The sequence below is a fragment of the Neophocaena asiaeorientalis genome, unplaced genomic scaffold (genome assembly GCF_003031525.2).
Source record: "Neophocaena asiaeorientalis asiaeorientalis breed wild unplaced genomic scaffold, Neophocaena_asiaeorientalis_V1.1 scaffold229, whole genome shotgun sequence".
Taxonomy (NCBI): Eukaryota; Metazoa; Chordata; class Mammalia; order Artiodactyla; family Phocoenidae; genus Neophocaena; species Neophocaena asiaeorientalis.
Window position 1 is genome coordinate 4024888 of NW_020174096.1, and position 10244 is coordinate 4035131.

A 10244-nucleotide genomic window follows, 5' to 3' on the forward strand; every position below is an offset into this window, starting at 1 on the left:
AACAAAGCCTTGCCAAAATCTTTGTTCCCTTTATCTATCTGCCTTATTACATAGGCCATACGAAGATAAAGCAAGTCAAAGACCACAACATTTGGTCAGTCTATTTTTTGGTAATTTCTCTTCTTAGTTAAACCACACATTTAACATCTAGATAAAGGCCATTAAAATGACAGGCAATAGACTAAATTAAACAGATATTATAATCCTACACAGGGTAGATTATGAAGATTCAGCCTTGGTCACAGCACAAAGTTGCCTCTTAGTATTGTTCCTTTAAATTTTAATCTCTGTCCCAAAATCTCGTGTAAATTTAATTTTTAAAAATTCTGTAAGATATAAAGGCCCTCAATGAAAACAGCTTTAAATGAAGTATAAGCATATGTTTGTGAAAGAAGGTGCACAAATTCATAAAATCTGGAAGGGTATGCACTAAAATTTCAACAGTGATTATCTCTGGTTGGTAGAAATTTGAGTGATTTTATCTTTTATTTTTCTCATTTTAATTGTTCTAAAACAAATTTTTACTTGTGAAAAAATTTTTTAAGGAAAACTGTTTTAGAGAAATTTTGTTGGCTACCCTAAACCACAATTAGAAACATTTGATTATAATAATTTGTTAAGCAGTGGACCTATCAAAATTTATGTATAAACAAACAAATCATTTAAAAAGTGCATTTGTGCACATACTCCAATACATGTGTATTAACTTTCTTATTTACTAGAATATAAAACATAAAGATGAAATTAAAATGGTTCAAAGTAATTTTTTATGTTGCTTTACTAGTGGCAAAAACAAAAGCAAAGGAGCTGAATATACTTCATTATTTAAAAAATCTGTTGTTAAAATCTTTGTGGTACAGCAGTTCAAAAGTCCAATTCTAAGAGTTTATTTGGATATTGAGTTTTAGTGGCTGGAATCACAAAATACAAAGTTAAAAGTGGAAGAATTACTCTGTTGGCTGCAGTTTCTAAATCATAACACTCATTTTTCAAATCCATCCAAACTCCATCCATTCAAAAAAATTTTTTAATGTAATTTGGCTACTAAATGTCCATCTTCCCTAGTGTCAATTCATTTTCATAGCAAACTGGAAGGCATAACATTTAGAAATGTTTAGCAAATGATCTCAAAACGGTTTTGAAACTCTTAATCTGAAAGATTCTAAGCATGTTAGAAACTCTGTTTCCATGATTTTTAAGTGTAGATATAAAACTTTATGTAGATGACACATTTATATTTTTGTTTTCAGAAAAAACCCCACAAAACTATGGAAGTGTTTCCAAATGCCTATGCTCTCTTCCTAGCACAAATCTCTCTGAAAATTAATAACTTTCTTAGCTATTGTTATATTTACCTTGAAGGGAAAGTTTAGATTTAATATTTTTAAAAAATTTCTGTTAAGATACAGTGCTACTGGAAATCATCAGCCATCATGAAAAACAGTTTGGCACTAAATAAATATCAGACATCTGCATGGTACAAAAGATTTTCATAGTCACTCCTCATTTCAAAGTGTGTGAAAACTAAACTGCATTTTTCTATTCTTCTGTGAATCCCTTTTAAATTCTCATTTAGAACAACTGCTTTGTTGATTTTTTTCATAAAACATTGTTTTTATTAAGGAAGTTGTTTACTGATAAGAATATATATTCTTTGATACACCTTTACTTTGGTCGTGCAGAAAAAGAGTAGTTATTGGTGTATTTTACCACTGAACAGAATTTAGCAAACACCATAAACTGAGACGTGTAGAAACATCTATGCTTCCATCCAACTGCACTGAAAAGCTTCCATAATGCCTATTTGTTCAAGTACCTTTTTCTTCAAGTCTTCAGTTTGTTTGTTTTTTCTTTTCCTTTTTCTGTTTTGGTTGATCAATGGGACTGCATTTTAGTTTTGTCAACAAATTGTTTTCTTTGTGTGTTTTCTAAGCTATTTTTTTTTTACCATAGCAGGAAATGCCACTATATTCCCCACTGGTATGGACCTCTTTGTTGACAAAAAGAAGGGTCTTTCTGCAAAGCAATGAATTCAATACTGCATGGCTTCTAACGTTACAGGAAACAATTATTTTCATAATATCTTCAATTAACTGCATAATATTTTTAAATATTTTGCTAATCAGATAGCTTTATACTATCATTAGCTAACATCCTAAGGAACAGTATACACTTAGAGTTAAATAATATTAAAGGATAATGTGCATAAATTTATATTTCACATAATCTTAATAATTTCAATATTTTTAAATGTTGGCTGACATCGTGACATCTGATTACATTATCATTGCTTTTTTCTTGTAATGACGTTGTTAAAGTGCTAATATCAGGAATAAGAATATCTGATCTTCCATATTTTAAAATCTTGTGCTTGTGCTTTCATTCTTTGTGTTACATACACATAGTTCCTTTGCAAGATTCTTTATAAACCATGTATCCACTTTGTTAAAGATAGTTTAAAATATACTCCTTAAATCCAATTATCTGGATGTGATATATGGACATATGCCCAAGTGAAAAGACGTCCTAGGCGAGTGTTGTGAGTTCCCCTGAGTTGCAGAACCCCCAGTTTTCCCTCAGGATACCTTACATGACTCATGCCAATATAACCTACTAATCAAATGATAGGTTGGTTGTTAATCTGTATAATAAATATCAATAGCTTAATTTATTCTTTTCTTTTCTTTTTCTTTTTTTTTTTGGCTAAAATAAATCTCCAAAACTTCTCTACCAAAAAACCAAAAACCTAACACTGTACTAAAATTACAACAACACTGAACAAATAGAAAACTGGAAAAGCCCAGCTATCTAGAGGGCAAATGCCAATAGTATACCTGGGCTTTGAAGGTTAAGCAACTACCAGAAGGTAGAAAAGCAGAACATGACACTTCTGCGTTAAACCCAGTATCCTAGAAGTGGACCGAAGTGGACCCAGGTTGGTAGTGCCCCCTGGCTTCCAGAATTAGCAATTACAAATCCTTTCTGGAGAAAAATACCCACTACATAACTCCTAGGCTCTACACATTTAAGATCAAACAAATAAAAGTTCATGGTCAAAGATCATTAAACTCATAGGAAAAATTCACCATGAGTAAGAATCAATAGAAATAAAAATCAGCAGAATTATAGCCCATGGACTTCAGATATCATGATCAGAAGCAGAATATAAAAAGATATCTTGATAGATAGATAGATAAATAGATAGTTAATTTTTTTTAACGAACAATTTCTGATTCCATCCATGATGGAGAATAGGTATTGGATTTACTTTCCCACAATAAACAACTATTAATCTAGACAAAATATATGAACGACCGTTTTTAGGCATTGGACAATAGATAGTGTGGATCATGACCTTGAGATATAAGAAACAAATAGGGTGAACTCAACATTCTCTCTGGCTTTTTGCCTGAGGGCACCTTTCAAAATAAAACACAAAGCTGTGGAAAACAAATAGAGAACAGTAGTCTCACTGAATAGAGGAAAGAAAGATTAAAGTGAAGATTAAAGATTAAAGAACCAAGTGAAAATTCTAGAAATGAAAAATACAATATTAAAATTGTAAAACTCCATTAGATGATGACATATTGGACACTAAAAAAGAAAGGAATTTGAAGACCAATAGAATGACTAGAGAAGAAAAAGAAAGAAAGAAAGAAAGAAAGGGAGGAAGGAAGGAAGGAAGGAAGGAAGAGCAAGCCTCTGTGATCCATATTGAAAAAATAAAGGAAGTTTAATAATCTAATCTGGTTGTTATAGACACTAAATAATTTTGTCCACCACTCACTCACACAAAAAGGCCCCTCATTATTGGCAAGTTGGATAGCTATAGAGTGGCCTGTGCTCCATCTATTTCCCATCATAAATGGCTGACATTACAGATGGACCCCATGGGTCAAATCTGGCCCATAGTAATTTGGGATAATAATTAGGATAAACTGTTTGGTCTGAATAGTGCTTTTAAGAAAACTTGAATCAGCAGTAAAAAAAAAAAAAAAAAAAAAAAAAAAAAGAAATTTATTGTTTCTTCTCTCTCTTTGTTTCTTTGACTTTAAAATTGTCTGATTCTTTAATCTCCGTTCTCTCCTCCTCCTCCCTTGTTTCCTTCTAATCCAGCTTGTGTGTAATGGGAGCGTGAAATTAGACACTTCCCCTCTCTCCCTCTAAAAAGGGTTTTTAAAAAAAACTTAAAAACAAGAAAAAAAAAAAAAAAAAAAAAAAAAAAAAGTAGGAATTATATATATAAACCTTGATATCGCTTCTTTTGAAAAATTGGAGACTCTACCGACACCAGGCCCATAATCCATCAGATTTGAGTCATATATCGGTAGGGCCTAAGTGGGAAACAAATGGCAAACTCAAACTGGGGAATTTGAGGAAGGCTTAATAAAGAGATTGATTACACATGTGTGGACAGTGTGTTGGGAAACCACAGTGTAAAGAGCAGTAGCCTGGAACTGGTATAACCTCAGGGAGAGATTGCAATCTCAGAGGAAGCAGAGGGAGAAGCATTGGAACCAGAGAGGCAGCACAATGGAGAAGGCTGTCTGGCAGAGCTGTGACTGTGGGTGAAGGACACAGTTAGCTCATGACAATGCCTCAGGGAGGAAGCCAGACGAATAAATATCCAAACCTCACTCTCTGTCTGTGTCTGGTAGTGCTCCTCAATGGCCAAATGAAACCAGAAGCTATAAGTCAAGGGAGCCTCTTGAGTCAGCCCATAAAGTGTAGTCCTGAGGGGCACAGAGCAGGGTGGAAAGGATTGGAGGGGGCATCTCGAGGGCCAAGCAGGAGATATCCAGTATAATTAGCAACTGACTCCTGTAGACAGAGCTTATATTCTACTGTTTGCCACAGTCCCTACCATTCTCTATTATCCCCACATCAAAGATGAGTATCAGTTGCCAGTGATCATCACATTGGCACTATGGTGTTTCTTATAGGACAGAACCTTTGCTCTATGTCTCTATCAAAAGTGAGCAAGGAAAGATAGAAGACCAAATTCTTCAAGGAAACTGAGAATATATATATATATATTCCTTGTAGAAGAGAAATATTACTATGTGTTTAATATATAAACAAAATATATCTTTGTCTTTCATATAAATATATATAACTAAATATATATATGTGTGTGTGTATATATATATATACACATATACACACATACATACCTTGCCTGCTTTACTGACACGGTTAGGTCCCCTTTTGTTAGTAGCACTCTGATTTTTGTATTGGGAAATTATCTTGAGTATAGTCTTGCTTGAGAGGATAATTCTAGGTGACTCTCTTTCACTTGGGAGCCAAAGCATTAGGAGCCTCCCTGCCCCCACCATGTGGGCTGGCACATGAATTAACCAGTCAATGGAGTTCTCTCTCTAGAGACTTTGATTCACGAGTGAGTTATGTAAAGGCAATAGTTAATTTCTGTTGCTTGTAGCCAAGAACTCTGAATCTTTATCTAAACTTCAGTAGGAATACCATTAATAAGTTGGTGTTTAAACATGCTTTTTGACACTTGCAAAACTCTTCTAATTCAATAGATTGTGGAGACAGAGAGGAATTGCTACATGCAGATGAACCCCCAGAGACAAGAGGTGCCTCTTGCACATCCATTATTTTACCAAATTTGCAGTTAAAGCTGAAGATTGTGACTATGCCCCAGCCTACTCTAAGAGAACATATACACAGCCTAATATATATATATTTTTTGCGGTACGCGGACCTCTCACTGCTGTGGCCTCTCCCGTTGCGGAGCACAGGCTCCGGACGCGCAGGCTCAGCGGCCAAGGCTCACGGGCCCAGCCACTCCGCGGCATGTGGGATCTTCCCAGACCGGGGCACGAACCCGCGTCCCCTGCATCGGCAGGCGTACTCTCAACCACTGGGCCACCAGGGAAGCCCCTAATATTTTCCTCAATGAAACAGGGTGAAAACTGTCACTGAATTAGAAAACAGATGTTTCTATTATGAAAACCAGGATGACTGTCTCCCTAAGAGTTGCAGGAAATATCAAATAAAAAATGATGTCCACACTGTAACCTGAAACTCAGATGCAGGAACTGGACCTGGCTCAGACATTGGGTTTATTTATTATTATTTTATTTTTGTTTATTGTGTTTAATCTTAAGTGTTTCTATATTACTCTCAAATATCAGCTGGTAAATAACTGGGAGTCAGAGCAAGTTTGCCATCATTAAAATAATGCTCATCTCAACAGAATTCCATTCAGTTGACATGTTCAAAACGTATAATAGCAAACAAGCAAGCAAGGTGATAATGATAAAATTAACATGGGTCAGGAACTTCCCTGGTGGTCCAGTGGTAAAGAATCCACCTTCCATTGCAGGGGACACGGGTTCAATCCCTGGTTGGGGAACTGAGATTCCACATGCCTCGGGGCAACTAAGCCCGCGCGTCACAACTATTGAGCTCGCGCACCTCAATCAGAGAGCATGTGTGCCACAAACTACGGAGCCCACGCACTCTGGAGCCTGCGCCCCACAACTAGAGAGAGAAAACCCGCACGCCACAACTGGAGAGAAGCCCGAGCAGACTGCGTGCCGTGATGAAAAGATCCTGCATGCCTCAACAAAGACCCCATGTGCCACAAGTAAGACCTGACGCAGCCAAAAGAAATAAGGAAAATAAATAATAAATAAAATAATATTAAAAAAAGATAAAAAAGTGTATCTAGATACCTTTTAGAAAAAGTTAATATGGGTCAGACACTGTACTAAATGCTTAAGTACATAGTTTCAATTAATTTTCACAGCACTGTAAAGTACGTACTTTCATATTTTATAAATGAAGATCCTGAGTCTTAGCAAAGTTTAGATTCTTATTCAAGGTTATGTAACTTAGCTGATAATCTCAAGCAGGAGGCAGAAGAAATGACATACGTAGTCACTAAAATAAACCCTTAAGTATGTGGCATAATTGTGACAAGCATCAGCATGTATTTCAAAATTAGTCATAATAATAATGTGATAATATTTGAGTCCTTATGATGTGTCCAGAACAATGCTTAGCATTTTACAGATGTAATGACACATAATTTGCCAGGGAAAAAAATTGTAATTTGCAGTCTATTTCTGTCCAATCCTCCATCTTTTTACCTTTTTCTCCCAACTGGATCCTTCCCATCTGGTTTTGAATAAGCTCAAGTCTTTTCTCTCTTAGAAACAATCTATTCCCCAGAACAAAATAATAAAGCCCTTTCTTCACTTTATTTTCCCATCTGGCTATTACTTATATCATTTTCCTTACTTTTGCAGTAAAATTTCTGGAAAGAGGTGTCCATTATGTCTGTCTCAATTTTCTAACCTTCCATTCACCTCTCAGTCCATTTGTGGACATGGGATGCTAACCTCCTTCAAGGAAGTACTCGCTGCCCAGCTGAGGGGAATGTGGTCTGCAGACTGCCTCAAACTGTCTGCTTCTTCAGGGTCTGCCTCAGACTCAGTGTCATCTTGCACAAGGTCATGCCCTTCCAAGGGTGGCCCACGTATGGTGATGAGTGAGGTAAAAGGACTGGCCATTTTGGCCTGGGTAGAGTTTATTCCGAAGGCCCCCATCTGGTTGGCTGAGGATGTTGGGCTTGGATCCCAGTTTAACTGCTTTCTCTGCTCAGTCATATTTCTTTCCCTTCCTTCAACAGATGTTCATCCCTAATAGATACTCCAAACTCTATCCCAGAATCTGCTTCCTAACGCAGGGCACCATTGCAGTCAGCTTGGGCTTGATTGCTTCAGTCTTTCTAAGGTCACCTATTATCCACATGTTGATAAATCGAACTGGCATTTCTCAGCCATCAATTTACTCAACCTCTTATGGCATTTGAAACACCAATTAAGGAAAAATTACAGTGGCAGCCTACTGGATTAACACATTCTTTGCAGGCATCACTTATATTTTCATTGTCAAATATATAATAAAAGGCTTCAAATACCATGTAAAGTATAGGAGTATAAAACAAGTAAGACAGAGTCTTTATTTTGGGGACCTCTGTTTAATGATGAGTCATTGGACACTGAGAATGAATGAGCAGAAGCAGAGAAACTTCTGGTTTTGAGCTTGGGCAAATGGACGATACATTTGTCACTGAGATAGAATCTACAAGAGGGATCATCAACGGAAAGGGGGAAGAGAATGAGCTCAGTTTTGAGTCACGTGAGTTAGAGGTACTTGTGGGATATCCACATAGAGCTGACTTGAGAGTAATTGCAGCAGAGATCAGACTGCAGCAAGTTGAAGATTGAATATAACTTAAGACTGTGGCAGAGGGTGAATACAGGCCAGGGATTCCCAAACCTGGCTAAGCATTAAACTCGTATTTAGAGTTAATCAAAAATTGATGGAAACCAGCAAGTTTCTACTGTGTAGCACAAGGAACTATACTCAATATTTTATAATAACCTATAAGGGAAAAGAATCAGAAAAATAGATAGATTATATATATGTAAAACCGAATCACTTTGCTGTATACCTGAAACTAACACAACATTATAAATCAACTATACTTCAATTAAAAATAATGATTGAGGGCTTCCCTGGTGGTGCAGTGGTTGAGAGTCCGCCTGCCGATGCAGGGGACACGGGTTCGTGCCCCGGTCCGGGAAGATCCCACACGCCGCGGAGCGGCTGGGCCCGTGAGCCATGGCCACTGAACCTGCGCGTCCGGAGCCTGTGCTCCGCGGCAGGAGAGGCCACAACAGTGAGAGGCCTGCGTACCGCAAAAAAAAAAAAATAATAAAATAAAATAATAATAATAATGATTGAAAAGTTTCTTCCCCAGAGATTCTGATTCAGTTGATTTGAGGAGGATGTGTATTTTTACAAACTCTCCAGCGCTACTGTGTTCAGTGCAGGTCCTCTGGAAAGCAAACACCAAGATGGAGTGAAAGTGTAGTAATTTTCTGTGTGTGGGGGGAGGGTGGCACAAATATATGTGTCAAAGGAAATGGGAGGGAGGTGGGGAAGGCTGGAGGAGCCATCAGGCAGCAGCAGCGCAAGTCTGACCTCATGAAGGGAGGAAGGGGAGATGATTGGGTAGAAGCATCTCAGAGTGCTATGTGGGATAAGGAAGGGTTAGCCAGGCTGCTGGAAGCTTATGTATCTTTCAGGAACAGGCCTGCCATGCTCAATTGCTGGCTACACAGGAGCAGTCTGTGGGAAACGTGGCATTGGCACAACTGTGGGGATGGATTTCAGAGTGCAGAAGCTGGGGTCTTTGGTTAATTAAGCTCTCCGTGGTTGAAAGTCTGTGAGGCACGTTCTCCTGGCTGCCACATATACCCTACTTTTTTTTTTTTTTTTTGGCCACACCGGGCGGCATGTAGGGGTCTTAGTTCCCCAACCAGGGATTGAACCTGTGCCCCATGCAGTGGAAGCATGGGAGCCCTAACCACTGGACCACCAGGGAATTCCATATACCCTACTATTTTAAGACAATGAGATGAGGAAAGGAAGATAGAAATGGGCTGTAGTTAGAGAGGTATTTGGATTCGAGGCAAGGTTTCCTGCTGTTTTTCAAATGGGAAAGACTTCGGTATGTTTGTAAGCCTAGAAGAGGGAATCTGCAGAATGGAAGATGTTAAAGATAGAAAAGAGGAAGGGAAGGAGGGAGAGAGGGCTGGGGAAGAGGTGCAAGAGGGAGGTTGAGAATGAATTAATTGTGGAGGAAGAAGACTCCAGAGAAGGTAGAAAGACGTGAGATAACAGGTTGTGGCTTTGACTCTAAGCAGTGACATCTTATTTTCTGGGATAGTGTCTGGATAGGGTTAAGGTTGAACGTTGTAGGAAGTTAAAGGGAACTGCACTTGGTTATCTCAATTTCTACCACAAAACAGGAGGCAAAGTATCAAGGGCACCAGTGGTGGAAGGTTTCGTCTTGAACAGGAGGTACCACCCCATCCGCTGAGGCGGAAATCAAAAGAGGTAAAAATGGGCTCAAAGACTCATAGATTTGGGATCAAGTTACAGGACAGAAGGGCTGATGGCCTTGATTTCTTGATAAGTAGGAGGCAAAGTTATCTGCTGAAGGTATTATTTATTTGTCCCTCTTCTCACACGACAAAATTCCTCACATAAAACCATAATAGAAATAATATTTAGTATATTAAAATTAATACTTCAGATATTTCTTTTATATTAAGATGATTGTCTATCATATAAATCTTTCATAAACATGTGTCTGTTTCTTGGTGTATAAACCATAACTCTGAAAGATACTCTTGATATGA